Here is a 20,340-nt window from a genome sequence, read left to right on the forward strand (position 1 = left end):
TCACGTTGTTCTAATTTCACAAAGCCAATAAGAAATGACATTTTTATGTTCTTTCTGTCTAATAGGTGTGAAGTCGTGTCTTTTGCATCATTTGTGTATCCTTGAATATAACTGAGGTTGAGTAACTTTTTAGATTATTGTGGGGTTATTTTTATTTATTTACAAGCAAATACTTTGTTCATGTTTCTTTTTCATTATTTTCTAGTAAGCTTGTGTTCTATGTATAAATTTTTTTAAATACTAAGCAAATGCTTAAGAAAATTGTTTATTCTAATTTAGTCTGTGGGTTTCTTGTGTTATCAGTATCCTTACAATGTTTCTCATTTTCTTTTATTATTCAGATGATTACTTGTTGGTTTTCAATTTAACAGAGGCCAGAATATCAAACATTCCCACTGTAATGTTTCCTTTATGTCCTCAACAAACAATTCCAACTATGAACTAATTAGTATTTCTTTTTGTATTGTTTTCAAAGAGAGTATAATATTTATTTTAATTTCAAGATTTAATTCCACTCAAAATTTTATTTTTGTGAATTTTTTGGGGTGGAGTCAATTTGTTCTCATTTTACTTCTCTTCTATTTCTTTTTTTTTTCTTCTTCCATGATTTCCTCCTTGTCATTCTCCTCTCATTTCTTTTTTCTTCCTTTGCACGGAGAAAAAGAATTGTCCCACTTCACTTATTGAAGGTGCCTTCTTTCCCTTACATATCTCTAATGCTTGCTTTGTCATTTTGAGATTTCATTAAAAAAGTCGTTTCAGTTCTATTCATCATTGAACATATTTTATATTAGTTCTTAATTTTGGTTGAAAAATATCTTCTCCTTTAGTATCTGAAATATTTTGATTACTTTTGTGTCTCTACTTTTTATATAGAGTTCAGAATCGTGTCAATTTCAATGAAACATGATTTTAATAAGATATACAATGAATCTATGATTTGGAAGAAGGGACATCCTTATTAATTTTGATTTTATAGTCAGTGACTATGTTAGCTCTATTTACTTTTCAATTATGGGTTTAAACATGAATTTATAATTCTAAACATTAATAGTTTATACACAGTGCTTTTAATTTAAAATGACTATATTAAATGAAAACTTCTTTATTTTTTATGGGTATTGCAATTATTATTTTATATGATATTGTACCCATCGGAATGATGAAGTCTCACATTCATTCTAATGATTTATTAGTATATTCTTTTGAATGTGCTATGAACACATTATCATTAGACAGATATACAGACAAATATTTAGATGGATATTAGGAATATAGTTAGATCAATAGATAGAGTATGAGAACAGAGATTGAGAGAAAGATATTGATAAGGAGGTGATAGGCATTGATCTTCATTGTTTGGATAATTTTTCAATCATTGTTGTTATATAACTACAGTAGTGCAGAACATTGCTGAGGCATTTTACTAGTCCATGCCACATTGGCCTCAATCTCTCAAGTTTCTGACACACCATTCTGAATGGGGGTTTATAGGTGTCAGCAGTATGCTTGCTTTAAACTGTCTGTAGGTCTTAGAATGTACTTACTCATGACTTGTAATGCATTGATGGCTTCAAAATAGGTATCTTTCTCATGAATCTCTCAACAAGTTTCCTTACACCATATCTTGGGTACTTACTTAGTGGTTGGATCTATTATATGTAGTCACATATATATTGTCATATATTGACATATATATATATGTCAATGTAGCCAACTTAATTCATTTAAGCTACCCTATAAAATATATTAAATTATTTTCACTCACAGATATTAGATACATAATTTCCTGTATGTTTTTTAATTAATTTTTTTCTCTCAATGCCATGATTGTTTTCCCAGAGTATCCTGAGTGAAGAGATATTTGACATTGAACAAAGAGAAGTGTTTTGTGAGGAATAAATCTGTTTTCAGAGGTACCTTATACAGGAGAATATATGTATACCTTGTATAAGAAAAAATATAGAGAGACATTAATGTAAATGGGGAACAGTATGTGGGAGAACCAGTGGTAGGAGGAGGGGGAAAGGAGAGCTAATGTAAGCTGAATATGCTTAAATTATTTTTATGCATGAAGGAAAATAGCATAATGAATGGAATCCTTATAGTGAAACCCTTTTGTGTAGGTGATGTACACTAATACAGTATTTAAGTTTTATAGCATAAAAGAAAAACACATACATGAATAAGTGACAGAGCTATTAAGATTACATAAACAATATTACTAACTAGTATTTGAACTGTTATAAGATGTTACCCATTTTCTAGATATAGAAAATATGAAGATAATTTTCCCAATAATTTCATTTAGAAAAAATATTTTTCTATTCATTGTTTTTCTATACTTCGAAGCAAAACCAATGTTGTCTGTCTCAATAGAACATGATTTATTTGTGACATCTTATAGACTTTCAATAAAAAGCAGGCAAACTTGGTGCTGGAGGCTCACACCTGTAATTTGAGCTATTTAGTTGGCTGAGATCTGGAGGATTGTACGTGTTTTGAGGCCATCTTGTGGAAATAGTTGAGAAGATCCCATCTCCAAAACAGCCAGAGCAAAATGGACTGGAGATGTGGCTCATGCAGCAGAGTGTCTGCTTTCTAAACAAAGTCCTGAGTTCCAAATCCATACCCCCCAAAAAAGAGAGGTAGGCCTTGAGGACTTGATTTAATCCTAAAACAATAGACACCTCTCTTTTTTTAGTGATATAAGTTATGTGTACTTTGTGAGTAAATGGTAAATGATGAATAGATCTACATTCATATATTACAAAAGATGATGCTTGTTAATGAAAGAGTTAGACTTTATTTTATCTCTCCTAAAAATAAGTGAGTTTTCACTTGAAGATGTGTCAGTATTCACACTGACTTGTAACAGTTCAGAGTAGAACTTAAAAACATAAACATATTGATTTTAGCATAATCAGGATAAAACCATGAGAAGGAGGAGTGGATTGAGAATTAGAGGGAGTGATGATGATCTCTGGCACATCTGGGAGAAAGAAACTCCTTAAGGACCCTGTTGCATTTGGTCTCTAAGCCAATGTCTCTAGTTTTGAAGGAATATTTATGTCAGAGCCAACTATTGGTAAATCTTCTTCAAAACAACCAAAAGCAAATGTATCCATAATTAAAGTCTTCTAAAAGAGCATCCTCAGTAGACAGGATTTGAACTATGTAATGTTTAAATATATTCTTTAATAACTGTTTAAAGACATTTAAATCTGAGAAATATATTCAAATGAAATTGTTCTATGTTGTATTTTGGAACTTTTTAAACGTGCATAGTAAAGATTAAAGGAAAATATCTGAAATTGAAATTATGAGTTTTGGTGAACTGAATTATCCATGATGTTTTACTTACCATTCTTAGGCAATGCTGATTTCTAAATCAGTAATATTATGATAAACTATAACATGCATCATGCACATGGTACATTCTATATAGAGATATTTACTTCATTTCATTTAACTTTTTACTTGAAATTTTAACCGATATTTAAAATATAAAAATTATGTGTTTATTAGGTACTGTGTGCTGTTTCTTTACATGTTTAAATGAAGTTAAATTCATATTTTTCCTCAAGATTTTGTCATTTCTTGATGGTGATAAGCTCCTTTCTTCTACCTTTTTCAAGTAGACAGTACATTATTGTTATTGTTATCTTCCTATTACAGAATAGCAGGCCAGAATTTGCAAAAAACAATTTATGTATATATAGTCCATGTATATATATGTGCACAATACATATATATTCATCTTATATATGTAGAATGAATACATGTGTGTATATGAAATATCAAATGCAATAATATGTTCAATTTTGAGAAACATTGTACATTTAAAATTTAATCATATGTATATGTATGCTATTAATCACTATTGAAAAATATCTTTGGTTTGTGTCATAGAACATGATCATTGTTGTTTCAAGTATTTACTGAGATTTTTTTTCTTTTCCACATTTTTTTTCATTGCTTCTCAGGGTTCAGATTCTAAACAACATTTAGCCTCTTTTTTTCCTTTTTTTGGTGGCACTGGGGTTTGAACTCAGGCCCTCACATTTGCTAGGCAGACACTCGAACTTCCTGAACCACTCCAAAAGCCCTTTTGTGTTGGATTTTTTGATAAAGGGCATCCCAAATTATTTGCATGGGGCTGGTTTTGAACCATAATCCTCCTGATTTCTGTCTCCTGAGTAGCTAGGATTACAGGCATGGTGCCTGGTCTTAATAATGCTTAAGTTCTTCATGATAATCATTCATTCAATTTATTGGCTTTTGGTGCACAGACACGGGTCATTCATTGTTTCAGCACCATTTCTGGCTAAACATGACAATGTGAATATTTTTTTCTTTATTTTAACAAGAGTATATACATGTGGCAATCTGTCACTCGGTATGAACTAGCACTTTACTTACATATAATTTAGGCTTCTCTCAAATCTGCTTCATATTACTCCATCCCACATTACCATTACAGTAAATTTCACATTGATAATTTTCATTTCTATTTATTCATTTTTGTGGTATTGTGGACTGGATCCAGAGCCCTTCTCATGCTTGGCAATTGCTGCACAGTAAGCTACATCCAGCCAGGTGATGTTCATTTTTAGAACATGTGCAGTTATTAGAAGTTTACGTGCACCATGTTACAAAGATCCGTGCATTTGCTTACATGTGCGGGAAGTTCATGCAGTTTCACTGCTGTATGATGTCCATTGAATGCATAACACACAGTTCTTTGCTTCTTTCCCTTTGGTGGCATCTGAGCTGTTTTCAGTATTGAATTTTTTTGTTGCTGTTACTGTGTTTGTAGAAAGGGCTTATACCTTACGCTCCTCCACCAGCTCCTTCTTTTGTGATGGGAGTTTTTCCGAGATAGAATCTCGGAAACTATTTGCTCACGCTGGCTTTGAACCATGATTCTCATGATCTCTACCTCCCGAGTAACTAGGATTACAGTCATGAGCCATCAGCACCCAGCTGTTTTTAGTTTTTATATTTATTAATAATTCACATCCACATTATTTGACCATTTTCCATGTAATCCATTTTTAATTTATGTAGTAATTCTTTAGTATTTTCCTGATAGATGAATGACTAGTTTAGAGAACTTAAGGATTATCTGCTTCAGAAAAGAGTGCTATCTCCTAAATTGCTTATACTGATAAGCATACCAAATAGATTATAAAATTTCTTTGATATGCATCCCTTCAAAATTTGCTACATTTAAATCTCTCAGATGACATTGGTGAAATTTCTAAGAATAATATGCTCACTTTGGGATTGGTAGGTATTATTCTGACTATTTATTTACTTTACTTTTTTTTGTTTGTTAGGTTTTTTGACACAAGGTCTCACTGTGCAGTTGAGGCTTGTCTTGAACTCATGGTTCTACTGCCTCAGCCTCCTCTTGCTAGGAATAGAAGCACTTACAAACATGTGTGGCTGCATTAATATTTTAATAATGTAAAATACTTAAAATATAACAATATTTATCACTTTATTTGGTTTGCATTTCTTTATTTTCTTTAAAATCCTTCACAATCCTCAAATCAGAGAAATTCATGTAAATGTCCTAATAAATATTTTAAAGGAATGCTCATGTTTCTATCCATGACACCTCTGAAGTTGTTTTTACATAGTAGTTGCTGGTTATATTTATTTTCATATGTATAATGGTTTTCTAATTCAACCTACTGCAAACTTTCTTATAAAGCTAACCCTTGAAAACATTAGGTGCAAATGTGAGCTTCGTTGTGGTTTTTCTAGTCTGCTCCATTTATTAGTGTTTTCTTGACACCCATGCCACATTATTTTAATTATTATTGCTTAATAGAATTCCAATCAAGCTATTCAATTCTCCATTTAATAGTAAAGAGAATTTGCCGTTTGAGAACATCTTTTATTTTAACTTTCACTGTTTTGTTCATTTTTTTTACATGCATTGAAGAAGTGCTGTTGTAAATGTTCTGTGATTCAATATTCCAGTCTTGAATGAAACACATTGGTTTTGTGTTCGTTATATTTTGAGGTTGTCTCTCTACTCTTGAATTAATTTCAGTGTGATACTGACATTTTGTTTTCTTTCTCTATTGATTGCATTTTGTTTTTATTTTGGCAGAGATCATTGCCTATATTCGGGACTGATTATGGGCCTTGATATAGGTCCCTTTCATTCTTCTGATTAGGTTGTATTGCCCATTCCAGTACTAGTCTCTTTTATTTCTGTAAGCCAGCAAAAGAATAGCAAGATTTATTATTCGGAATTTTGTTCATATGGATACACAAAATCATATGTGTCTTTGAGCAAAGTTATTTAATCACTGACTCAATGCTGTTCTGAGAGAAAGTTAATAAAAAATATCAACTCTAGGTACTGAATTTGTACTTTTAGACTTATGGGCTGTTTTGTGTTTACTAAGATTGATGAAATAAATACACACTGTGTTACTGAGACAAGTGTTTCTCCATGTTCAAAAAAGTATTTTAAGAAATAAGGGGAAAATAGATGTGCTTAAGTGTGTGTCACCCTGTGTTGACTCATTACCAAGCTTTGTCTGTTGAAGAGACCTAAAAACTCATAGCAAATGAGCATGCCGTGTATTAACACTTGGTTTTAGTATGCCCAAATTATTCCTTGGAATAGTTGATTTCATGGTTTAGACAGTGAAAAAAGAAGTTGACTCTAAAACACCTTGTGGTTTAGGTAACAAAAATTGCTCAAAAATGTCAGGGTCAAAAGAACAAATGTGAAACTATTTATTAAAAACCAAGAACAGCTGGTAGAGTGGGTTAAGAATTATACATTTTGGATTTGGTTGTTGCATCAAAGAATATGAGTGTACTTGTGGAATAAACGTAGACCTAGCAGGCTCAAAGTGGGAAAAACCAACAACCAGGCTCAGAGACATCTGAGTATATTATATATATTGTTTAAACATTAAGTCATATTTCTTACTTCAATCTAAACTTAATACTAAATAATAACTTCAGATTTCTGTCCTGGGTCACTATTTATTGAGCAGTGTCTAACCTGTTCTTTAATCTGTCCATTGGTTTTTAAATTTCATTTGTTGACATTTTTATTTTTAGATTTCTTTAGTTCATAGAAAACATGTTTCTTGCTCATATTTTCAGGTTTTGCTATCATACTATTACAGAGAGTATACTGAGTAATTTTATGTTTCATTTCAAATAATGTTAGTATTTTGAATCATTGTTAATATTTCTAGTCCCTTTGTTTTGCTGATCTGGTGATCATTCCTTGGTCAACATGAATTGCTTATTTACTTTGCAGTTATTTCAAAGGTAAGACACCTTTGGAAGTAGGGTCAAAGTTTTTCTAATGTTTTCTTCTATCCTGTATTTGAACTGAAAGCCCATGTATGTTCATTTGTTAATAATTCTCAAGAAAGTGTTGTTCATTCACACAGTCTAAAGTCAAGACAGGCAATTCTCCTTGCAGCTCATTACTGTGTGTTGAAATTCATGTTAAAAGTCAGTGTAGACCTTGCGAGTTCAGCGTTATGTGAATGTGTGGAGTGGGGGGTTTGGAGCAAGCCTCAAATGCCATACCTCCCCATGTCTGCAGTGCACTATGGAGCCTTTGAAGTAATACCTCAAGTTTGAGAGAAACCTTATGCTTCTGAGTCGTGCTTTTATTTTCTGGGCAGTTTGTTGACTTTTATTTATTTACCAAATCCAAACTAAATTTTAAAAGAGCAGTTTTATATTTTATGCTAATTTTTAAATCTTTTTTAGTTTGCCATAAAAGGAACTATGCCTATATTTTAAATTTAGTTTAATGAATGAATCCTATTAAATAATAAGAGCTAGACCTTAGTTTCCTCAGGCACCAAAATACTTATACATATATTTTTCTAATAACACTTATGTTTGGAGGTCAGTTACAAAATTTCCAATGCATATTATATGTAATTACTTTGTGTTTAAAATATTTCATAGCATGTATGAATCTTGCCATAGCATGCATAAAGTTTTCTTTATTTCATTATTGCTTCTGGATAATTATTCCATATAAAAAAATATTTTATTCTCTAAGGTTACAATGTTAACACTTTCTTAGAGTAACTTTTTGACCCTGTTACATATTCCTGATTGCTTTATTACTGTTTCTGCATGGCATTTTTTTGGCCTTCATTTTATCAGCTTCCTCTAGAAAATAGCTAATCCTGGTTATGCAAAACAATGCTACTCTCTGAAGTCTGAAGCTAGTTTTCTATTGCACTTTCTAAGTAAGTATTATCCTGGTCTTCTTTTGCTTTGGCTATCTTGTGGTCTGAACTGAGGGCCTCATGCCTGTTAGAGAGGCACTTCACACCTTGAGAAACTCCTCCAGCTTGGGTCTTTTTTGTTTTGTTTTTGGTAGAGGAGTTTGAACTCAGGGCTTGCAACTTTAGCCACTCTGCCAGCTATTTTTTGTTTTTTTTGGGTTAGTTTTTTTGAGATAGAATCTCACAAGTTTTTGCCCAAGCTGGCTTTTTACCATGATCCTCCTGATCTCTGCCTCCTGAGTAGCTAGGATTTCAGAAGTTCTGGGTCTTCTTTTTATGAAAAGAGAAGCCCTCAAGAAACTTGAAATTTTAATAATTTCTCATACCAAATGTTACTGAATATAACCCTTTATATATTCATGTCACCCTGCATAGAGTATGTATGTATTTCTGTTCTCTAATTTCTAATAATTCTTTCAATTTGTTTAAAATTCATTCTTGAATACTTAGCTTAAGCATTGTTTCTTCATTCCCTTGCTCATCCAAGAAAATTCCTCCATGGGCTTAGCTCCTCCTGCTTTCTAAGATGCATTGCATTTATGTTTGTAGAGTAAGTGTGGTATAATGAATTGATTACGTGAACAAAATTTGAATTGGAACGCTATTGTATTTGTTTTCATGCCCTGGGAATAGTACAAAAATTGACATATACTGAATGCTAGACATTCTTTGTTAAAGGTCTGAAGCTGTATTGTATTTAGAGGGAAATTGTAATTGCATTAAATTATAGATGGATGACTGGAAACAAAATCTATTATTTCTGATTTTTACCTGTCTCCTATGATTCAGCTTCACAGGCCCAATACTTATATTCACAGACATGGCTAATAATAAACTCATTTACTACAGATTAAAAATGTTTCCATCATTATCCTGCTTTTGTGTTTCATGGCCTTTCCTGAATCAATATCATACTCTATTTTCTCAAACTATAAAGTAAGACTTTTATTTTTACATGCCTGTCACCTTTTACCAGTCAGAATTTAGAATAACCCTAACCTGTTTTTTTAGACGAATCTAGATTATAGTCTCCCTGACATATTTGCATGTATATAAAATTCAGTGCAGAATGTATCATTCCAGGCTCTCAAAAACCTTCTATTTTGATGAATATTTTCCTTTTCCACAGTTTCTTTTTCATCCTGTGTTCCATTATATACTTATCTGATAACTGTCTGCTCATGTGACCACAATTTCTTCATCATCATTGTTTACCTTATGTTCTTCCATTTTACCGGTGCAGCCATCAAGACGTAAATTTGTTTTTGGGCTGAGTTGATAATGTTATTCAATTCCAGAATCTTTTTCTTTAATTCCATTCACATAGATGACAGCATCTTTCTCAGATTGTCTGAGACCTTGTAATCTTTTAAAAATATTTAGTTTTCTCCATTCAACATATACTGAGTCATCTGCATACTAGATGTAATCAATTTTAGGACAAGGTCCATGCCTTTGTGCTTACCCAAATTATCAATCATCATATTCCATATGATGTACTATATTATTTATGGTATTTATTTGAATGAATTTTGTTCTATTTTCAAATTACTAATTTAAAAATAACATTTTTTGCCAATTTTATCATATTTAAATGTAATTGGCAAACTTCTCTCTGCATGCATTCTTTCCTAACTCTAGAGTTGATTTTTGATTTCTCTCATGTCTAAATTGATATTTCAACACAGCAAACATTCAAATTCTGTGTGGAGCAGTGTGTGTGGAGCTGCCATCATGGTGAGGAAGTAGGCTTTGGAAATTTTTCTGGCTGTGGATTCTCTGGCAAGGTCCTGGTGTGTCCTGTGAAATGAACCATTGGGTTAACCTAAAACTATTCTTGAAGAACTCACAAAGAGAGGACATGAGGTGTCAGTTTTGACTTCTCAGTATTTACAAGTGCACTATACCATACCTTCTGTACTGAGCTTCGAGGTCATCCAAGTGGCATATGACAGAGAGAGCACTATAAATGCACTAAATGAGTTTTTAGAACAAGTCATGAATGTCATACCAAAATTGCCATTCTGGCAATCAGTGAACAGCTTGCAACAATTCTTTCTTCAAGAAACTGAAAAACATGAACTTTTCTGTAGGAATGCAGTCTACAGGGAGTCACTCAAGAAGAAGCTACAGGAATCTAAGTATGATGTGATGGTTATAGACCCTGTGGCTCCCTGTGGAGAGCTGGTGGCTGAGTTGCTTCAGGTTCCTTTTGTGAACACACTGAGGGGCTCTGTGGGCAGCACTACAGAAAAATACAGTGGAAACTTCCAGTTCCACCTTCCTATGTGCCTGTCACCAAGGGAAGACTTGTCAACAGAATGACTTTTTGGAAAGAGTGAGAAATCTAATGCTTACATTTTTCTTTGAGTTATGGCTCCAGAAATATGACTTTAAATTTTGGGATCAGTTTTAAAGTGAAGTACTAGGTAAGAAAATGTTCTTTTCATGTTAATATGGTTATTAAATGAAAGGAAGGTAAAGAAAAGTCTAGAAAAAGAAGTTAGAGGAATACATTTTCAAGAGGCTGGTTTCCATCTAAAGCTCTATAAATGATTCCAAGGAATTGTTTATTAATAACTAATTGGGGAGGGAAGGGAAGATATTTTTGCCATGATTAGTCTTTCTTGCAATGAGCAGCTGCTGTGTTAAACATCTTGATACATAATAATATTTTATCAAAACAATCATAAACTATACACAAATGTTAATTTAATAGAAAATGTCTTTTTGTCAGATTTACTATAGAAAATACTTCCATTGCATAGGATTTCCTCTTGTAGGATATTTAATCTGTTATTGGTAAAGAATGTGAATTTATTATCAAAGAAAAATATCTTTGAAAATTGCCAGTCATATGCTGAAGGTATCTTGAAGATGGAATTAAAGGTAGTATAGAATTTACTTAATCAGAATTTGCTGCATAAATTTTTGAGAGTCACTAATTTTTACACTGACATTTATAGCCTTTTGCTGTCAGACCTGGGTGACTTCTATTTTTATGTGTTTCTTAAATAAGGGATGAAACTTCACTACATCCTGTGAGAACTGTTTCATGATACCTGGTGATAGTAAAGTTTCCTAGGATGCTTTATGCTTCATAGAGTATAGTACAGAAACCTGAAAACTCTAAAAGAGTTAATTTTTTGAGAAGTTGATAGTAAAATTTTTCTTAACGGATGTTTATTTTACCTATTTTTAATTGTGTGCTTTTCTTTTCCTAAGGAATGTTGGATTTTGCTTTGTGATTTTGTATGCATAGTGTTCATTTAAATCCATCAACTCAAGCAGGCTTCAACTTCGAGTCTTTTTTCAGATTATGGTAAAACATGAAGTATCAAATAAAAGATTATTTTGCATATTTAAAATATACTACCTAATTCAACTCCCTCGTTGTATTAATATGCTAGGGCTTTACAAACACCACACGAAACAGTCACTGTGTGATGTTTTAAAAATGGATCTTCTCCTGGTTCTGGAATTCAGCATTCCAGCATCAAGGGTTGCCAGGGCAGGTTTCCATTGAGGCTTATCTCCTGGTCTTGCAGATAGCTGTCTTCTTGTGCCTCGTTTGACTTTCTCTGCACATCTGTATCCTTGCTGCCCTCCCTCCTTTCAGAGTGCATATTGGATTGGGGCATTACCCTTCAATTCATTTAAATTTTATAACTCAAAAGTTTCCATCTACCACTGAAATCAGGCTTCACCATGGAATTTCGGAGAAAAACAATTTAGTTCATAACACTGATGAACATCAACAGTCTTGTTCCTGTGTATATCTCCACCTGGACATTGGCATCAAATTTTTTAAGAAGCACAATTATACGTTAACCTCTGAATATTGTGACAATCGAGGCATTCTCTTCCAATGTTACTTGAGTTCCACTGCAAAAGAAGTATTTTCTTTTTTCTTTTTTTATTATTCATATGTGCATACAATACTTGGGTCATTTCTCCCCCCTGCCCCACCCCCTCCCTTACCACCCACCCTACCCCCTCCCTCTCCCCCTCACCCCCTCAATACCCGGCAGAAACTATTTTGCCCTTATCTCTAATTTTGTTGAAGAGAGAGTATAAGAAATAATAGGAAGGAACAAGGGTTTTTGCTAGTTGAGGTAAGGTTAGCTATACACGGAGTTGACTCACATTAATTTCCTGTGCATGTGTGTTACCTTCTAGGTTAATTCTTTTTGATCTAATCTTTTCTCTAGTTCCTGGTCCCCTTCTCCTATTGGCCTCAGTTGCTTTTAAGGTATCTGCTTTAGTTTCTCTGTGTTGAGGGCAACAAATGTTAGCTAAATTTTTAGGTGTCTTACCTATCCTTATATCTCTCTTGTGGGATCTCGCTTTTATCTTGTGATCAAAGTTCAATCCCCTTGTGTTTGCCCTTGATCTAATGTCCACATATGAGGGAGAACATACGATTTTTGGTCTTTTGGGCCAGGCTAACCTCACTCAGAATGATGTTCTCCAATTCCATCCATTTACCAGCAAATGATAACATTTCGTTCTTCTTCATGACCGCATAAAATTCCATTGTGTATAGATACCACATTTTCTTGATCCATTCATCAGTAGTGGGGCATCTTGGCTGTTTCCATAACTTGGCTATTGTGAATAGTGCCGCAATAAACATGGGTGTGCAGGTGCCTCTGGAGTAACCTGTGTCAGTCTTTTGGGTATATCCCCAAGAGTGATATTGCTGGATCAAAAGGTAGATCAACGTTTAGCTTTTTAAGTAGCCTCCAAATTTTTTTCCAGAGTGGTTGTACTAGTTTACATTCCCACCAACAGTGTAAGAGGGTTCCTTTTTCCCCACATCCTCACCAACACCTGTTGTTGGTGGTGTTGCTAATGAAGGCTATTCTAACAGGGGTTAGGTGGAATCTTAATGTGATTTAATTTGCATTTCCTTTATTGCTAGATATGGTGAGCATTTTTTCACAGGTCTTTTGGCCATTTGAATTTCTTTTGAGAAATTTCTGTTTAGTTCACTTGCCCATTTCTTTATTGGTTCATTAGTTTTGGGAGAATTCAGTTTTTTAAGTTCCCTATATATTTTGGTTTTCAGTCCTTTGTCTGATGTGTAGCTGGCAAATATTTTCTCCCACTCTGTGGGTGTTCTCTTCAGTTTAGAGATCATTTCTTTTGTTGAGCAGAAGCTTTTTAGTTTTATGAAGTCCCATTTATCTATGCTGTCTCTTAGTTGCTGTGCTGCTGGGGTTCTATTGAGAAAGTTCTTATCTATACCTACTAACTCCAGAGTATTCCCTACTCTTTCCTGTATCAACTTTAGAGTTTGTGGTCTGATATTAAGATCCTTGATCTATTTTGAGTTAATGTTGGTATAGGGTGATGTACATGGATCTAGTTTCAGTTTTTTGCAGACTGCTAACCAGTTTTCCCAGCAGTTTTTGTTGAAGAGGCTGCTATTTCTCCATCGTATATTTTTAGCACCTTTGTCAAAGACAAGTTGGTTATAGTTGTGAGGCTTCATATCTGGGTCCTCTATTCTGTTCCACTGGTCTTCATGTCTGTTTTTGTGCCAATACCATGCTGTTTTTATTGTTATTGCTTTGTAATATAGTTTGAAGTCAGGTATTGTGATACCTCCTGCATTATTCTTTTGACTGAGTATTGCCTTGGCTATTCGTGGCCTCTTGTGTTTCCATGTAAATATAACGGTAGATTTTTTAATATCTTTAATGAATGTCATTGGAATTTTGATGGGAATTGCATTAAACATGTAGATTACTTTTGGGAGTATAGATATTTTTACTATGTTGTTTTACTATGTTGATTCTACCAATCCATGAGCATGGGAAGATAGAGATTTCTTTTGTCATTGCTTTCTTATTTGGCCTTCCATGGAATAGCAAATTTTGAAAACCAATGCACTTTAGGTCTTTGTCTTGGCTAAAATAACTTTGTAATAACTCTGTATTCTCTGTAGCCTGAAAACTAGCAGGGTGCTTCCCTAGTTCAGAGAAATAAAAAATAACTTAAAACTTATAACATTTTTCATATATGCTTAAACAGAGAAAATGAATTGAATCCTGTATATATAAATACTGTAAAATAAGTGCAATCCTTAAAATACATGACAAATTTTTAACTCTTCTTAAGAAAATTCTTTATTCTAAATGGATCTACAGGTATCTTTCTATACTTTATGATATAATTGTGTTTCTCATTCTCTTTCATTATCAGATGATGACTTGATGGTTTTAAATTTAACAAAGGTAAATTAATGAAATGTTTTCCTCAGAACATTTTTCTTTAGCTCTTCAAGGAAATTCTTTACTACTATGAAACTGAAAAAAAATTTCCTTCTTTGTTATATTCGAAGAGATAATAGTATTTCTTTTGCTTCTTAAAATTTTACTTTTGTATATTTTGTAGGATAAGGTCAATATCTTTTCTTTTTACTTCTTTTCTATCTCTTTTTTCTTCCTACTTCCTCCTTCTCCCCCTCTCCTCTGATTTCTTTTTTCTATCTTTTCACAGAGATACTCAATTGTCCCACCTTACTTATTGAAGATGCCTTCTTTCTCTTACATATCTGCAATGCTTGCTTTGTCATTCAGAGATTTCATTACCAAGTGCTTTCACTTCTATTCATTATCTAACAGTGTTTTTTTTATTAGTTCTTGATATTGCTTGAATATTGTCTGCTCCTTTAGTATGTGTCTGTGATATTTTGATTACTTTTGGCTCTCAGCTTTTTCATAGATCTCAGAATCACATGTGGAATTCTACAGAAATTGTCAAGTTCCATGAATCTTATGATTCAAAAGTTTAATAATATTTACAATGGATGTATGGATTGATTTGGGATAAAGAACATCATTATCAACTTTGATCCTTTACCCCATGAGTGTGCTAGCTCTACTATGGGTTTTAAAATGATTTCATAATTTTAAACATAGTGACACATAATGCTTTTAATTTTAAATGCCTGTTTGAAATGAAAACTTCTTGTAGTTTTCTATGGCCATTGCAGTTATTATTTCATATTGTATGGTATTCGTACAAATTACAATGTCTCATATTCATTCTAATGATTTATTTCTATTTATTGGATTTGCTACATACCATGCCATCATTTGATATATTGACAAAAAATATTTACATAGAGATACATGGATAGACAGATAGTACATAGCTGGATAAATAAATCCACATTTGCATTGTATAATTTTCCCTTGGTGTTATACAACTATAGTAGTTCAGAACTTTGTTGAAGTAATGTGTGTTGTATATACCACTGACTTTTTCTCATTGTAGTGAGAATACTCACAATATTATAATATAAATGTTTATGTTGTTTGAAAACTTCTCCATTTTGGAGCTTTTGTTACTGTTAGAAAGCTCTTTTCTCTCCTTAGTTTACTAATATCTTTTTAATTTTACTTATATCTTTTGTGCATAATAAAGTTATGCACAATTATTGAGTCTCATTACATGAAATGATCATAAAATTTTGCTCTTTTTACCATTAATAAGATGGATATCACTTATTTTTTGAATTTCAGCTATCATTTTAATTCCTAAAACATTTCAATTTGTCCATATATTCTATTAAAATATTACTGTAATGGCTAGGATATTGCTTAAGTGATAGAGTGCTTGTCTAGCAAGTACAAGTCCTTGAGTTCAAATTAAAATACTGCAAAAATAAATAGTACATTCAGTGAATTAATCATTTAAGGGTATTTTTTTGTAAGATTGGTTTAACTCTGTAAGCTATATGTATTCTATTTTCTATTAATTAGCTAATGGAACAAATTTATTTCACATACCATACCATATTAATCTACTTGTCATTTTCTTGTTCTAAGTATTTTGTGACTTTATCTTTGACAAAGGAGTTTTGAAAAGTATTTTTTTTTATTTCATGTATAAGGCAATGTGTATTTTAGCTGTAGTGAAAATAAAACTTTGTAACAAAACATTATTTTGGTATAGAATAACAGCCATTTGTTTTGTTAATGAGCCTTATTTTGGCAGAGTCATTCTTATTGCCACTGGGCTCACAGATTCAACTGGATATGGTAAGTGACTGTGCTTTTCTTGCTGGAGCATTCTCCCATGTTTGAACATCAGTAGTCTAGATGACCTATAGGCTTGAACCTCAAGCTTGCTAGGCAAGCACTCTGCCATTTTAGCCATACCCCAGTCTTTTTGTTTTTTTGAGATACCATTTCACAAACTTTGCCTGTGCTGACCTCAAACTTGCAGTCTTCTTGGCTCTGCCTCCAGAGTAGCTGGGATTACAAGCATGCACCATCACACCTAGATCATGCTTTTTAAATCCAAATGCTCTACATGCCCATTTGATCTAGCTCTGAACCTTGTTGCTCAAATCATTCATATACACCTGTGCATTGTGTCTGTGATTTATGTTTCTGAAAAATGTATCATAAAATTTCTCCCAATTATGATGGAGGTTTAATTTTTACTTAAAATTCTTTCATTCTTTCTCATACAGGGTTTAATATATTAAGTGCATTCACAAGCAGCATTATTGTAGCTTCCTGGTAAATCAACTTTTTTCAAAACTTCATGATTTTTTACTTCTTATCAAGTGAAAATGAATTGTTTTTAGTATTAACATAGGCACACATCCATTATTTTGCAAGCATATGTGCAATACATTTTTCTACCAACTTTCTATTTTTATACTCCTTAATATTTATAGTCTTAGATATAGATACATTCTTTAGATTGACCAAAATATAATTAGATATTTTAACCTGCTCTTTTCACTTTCATAAAAGATAATTTTTATCTAGGCAAATTTATTTCATTTCTATAATCTTTTAATTAGTTTTCCCTTTCTTATTTTTATTTCTCTTGTTTTATAACTGAGCAAATTTAAATATTATTTTCATCTTTTTCCATCTGTTTACTTGGAAGTTAAACATTATAATAATGTTTTACCAGGCATGGTGATGTACTATAACCTTAGCTATTTAGGAGTTGGATATCTGGGGAATTGCATTCTGAGGTCAGCCTGAGCAAAAAGCATAAGACAGTATCTAACCAAAAGCAAAAAGGGCTGGGAGTGTGAGTCAAGGGGGAGAGTGCTTGCCAGGAAAGGATGAGACAGTGAATCCAAAATCCCAGTACGGCAAACAAAACAAAACAAAAAGTCATTATACTAACATTTTGTTGCATTTCTGGTGATGTGTATATAACTGAGTTTTTAAAATCTCAAGTGCATTCTCTTGCCTTAATCTGGGATTTTTATCCTTTTATATTTATTGTATTTGCTGCTTTATTTTATTTTTACAATGCTTTATACAGTTTTTATGTTTTGTTTTTTCCATTTTTTTATTATTGTTTCTTCTTTAGGTGTTTTGGAGCTAGTGAAAGCTTTATTTTTTGTGCTTTCCTTCTATTTTCACAGCTGTTAAACATTTAAATCTATTGTTTTAGGCTGCCTTGAGTACATATCTCATTCTAATTTTGTGTTCCTATGGGGTTAACTGGGCCAATTTGTTTACATTGTTTATGTTTACAATGTATGTCTAATTCTTTGATTATCTCATATAATTAAAGTGTTTTAATTACCATTTGTATGGTGTTGACCCCCCAAATTTGCATTACTTGGTGGGTTGTCTCCTACACCCTGCCCTATTGTAAGTTCACCTCTCTACTTTATATCACAATTTGGATATTTGGTTGTATTTCAAGAATTCTAACTTGACAACAAGCATTCTGAAACTTTTTTCTATTTTATTTAATGTGACTCAGTTCTGCCCGTGACTAAGGTAAAAGAATAGCTAGAGAAATTTTAGATCCAATTCATTTTCTCACCATACAAAAACAATTTAACAGGAAATTCTCTATCAGTCCTATCACAAAAATATTTGTAGAATTTCTCAACTTTGTATCATCCATTTTGTTTATGGGTTGAGCTACTGTGATTTTTTTCACATAATGTGAAGGAATTGACTCTGAAGCATAGGTGACTATAAAACATAAGCTACAAATATCACACTATAAATGCACAGAAATCTATTTCTGTCTGATGTAACAATCTACATGGAGTAAAAGTTCTGCTCACTACTCACCAAGATATCAGGAAAATAATTGTCTATTGCTTTTGTATTCCTTGTGATGTTGTTCTTGCCCATGGAATTGGACAAGCTTACACTACACAGGCCAGAGGAAAGATGAAGGTGAAATGGAGAATATATCTTTTCCTTTTAAAAAAAAATAACCCAGAAAATTCATATATTAAATATTCCACCTGCTACTGGGAAAAACTTAATACCTAGATAGCTTAGAAAGGTCATCTGTATATATCAGCATAGCCAGCATAACTTACCTCTGAATTACTGGCAACTGTCATCTATTAAACTTTCCTCTTACCTGCATCAGTTACAGTAAGGCATTTGGCCATAATTGCAAATTACCTCTGGGAGTTCTTTGAATTAAAAGCTGTATTATCAGATTCATCATGTAACTCTCAAATAATGGATTCATCCAATAATGATATTTAGTTTGCAGCTCAAGTTTGTATATTTGTACAGAATTATACACTATGTAAATAACTATGTGAGTAATATAATTACAAGAAATCAATTAAAGGTAATCATTAATTCAGTATTTTTGTTTCATGACTGTTTGATATAACAGTCAAAAGGTAATATGTAATTTTTTCCCAACTTTCATGTACACTTGTTCAAATTTATTTTCTTAACATTTCATTGGTCCTGTTTTTGTAACTATGAATTACTGCTTTAAACAATTTTAGTGAATACTTTAATGTTTCCCTTTCTTAAAATTTGGCATATAAAAATTTATGCACCTAAAATTCACCTTGGAAATTAGTAATCAAAGCAGAATGGAACACAGATGAAATAAGTCATCTAGAGAGCATAAAGACTTTGGTGTAAAAGTTGTGAGGTGGATTCTTATCTGGTCTCCAGTATCTCCTCCTAAGTATCCTTGGAAATAATTCATTATCAGATCAAGGCATTAGGCTATATAACCTGATACATATATTGGAATGCTACTAGTAATGTCTCTAAAAGTGATGACTCACCTTGGATATATGATCAATTCTGTTTATAATTCTTTACCAGGAAGGATTCGTATCTGAGTTTTTTATTTCCTCAGCTGCCAAACATGTTTCTATGTGTAGAAGTGGCTGACTTTATTATTTAAAAGTACTCATTTTTTCAACTAAACTCCTAAAATTAATACTTAGAATTTGTCCCTTTCAAAAAACATTATTTAAAAGTAATGTTAAGTCAGGTATGGTGATGCATACATGATGTCCCAGCTATACTAGAGGCAGAGGCAGGAAGATCAACAGTTTAAGACCAACCAATGCAAAGTTAGAAGATCTTATCTCAAAATCAAAATGCAAAAAATTAAAGGGTGGGGGCATGGCTAACTGTAGAGCACTTGCCTAGCATGCATAAAGCCATGGATTCAAGCTCCAATAACACAAATCAAGGGATTCTTATTGAGAACATAATGACAAATCAATTTAAAGGATGAGATTTGACTCAGGAAGAAAAGATGGACTGATTTGAGTGGGGGGATCCTTCAACAATATGTACCAACATATTATAACAAGACATTATATTATAACATTATAACAAGAAATTATAACAGGCTATAAAGCACAGACATATTCTTCATGGAAAGTGGAAAACACTGAGAGGTGACTTGAGGTTTGTGTGAAAGAATTAATCTATTTTCTTCCATTTAATTACAGAGAAAAGATGAATATTAAATGTATCAGTAGTTGTAGCTATACTTAAATTTTTGTTTCTTTATTGTTATGAAATGATACTTACATATTACTTTTTCTTTCACTTCTCTAAAATCACCTATCCTTTATTTCCCCAACATTGTCCCCTCCCTCCTTCCCTGCCTCCCTTCCAGCCTTTCGCCCTCCCTTCCTTCCAGGCTAACATGTTAAAAGTTTCTCCATAATGACTTATAAGGAAATTCCTGCTGTTCTTCTCAGCAAACATATGTGCTAATTTTTTCCACCTGAACTTTCTTCACTTCCTCC

General features: G+C 32.6%; 1 protein-coding gene and 1 long non-coding RNA gene across 5 annotated transcripts in view; both read left to right on the forward strand.

Annotated features, from left to right (window-relative positions):
* Window positions 1-20,336, forward strand: part of LOC141410964 (uncharacterized) — a 45,230-nt gene extending 24,894 nt beyond the window's left edge. Inside the window, exons 2-3 of the long non-coding RNA XR_012435790.1 lie at window positions 66-116; window positions 1,843-20,336. This is a non-coding gene — a long non-coding RNA (uncharacterized lncRNA). The remainder of the gene's footprint in view (window positions 1-65; window positions 117-1,842) is intronic.
* LOC109702104 (UDP-glucuronosyltransferase 2A2) overlaps window positions 1-20,340 on the forward strand; it is a 111,343-nt gene that overhangs the window by 76,785 nt on the left and 14,218 nt on the right. The gene's annotated exons all lie outside the window — the stretch shown is intronic.

The sequence above is a fragment of the Castor canadensis genome, chromosome 9 (assembly GCF_047511655.1).
Source record: "Castor canadensis chromosome 9, mCasCan1.hap1v2, whole genome shotgun sequence".
NCBI classification, from domain to species: domain Eukaryota; kingdom Metazoa; phylum Chordata; class Mammalia; order Rodentia; family Castoridae; genus Castor; species Castor canadensis.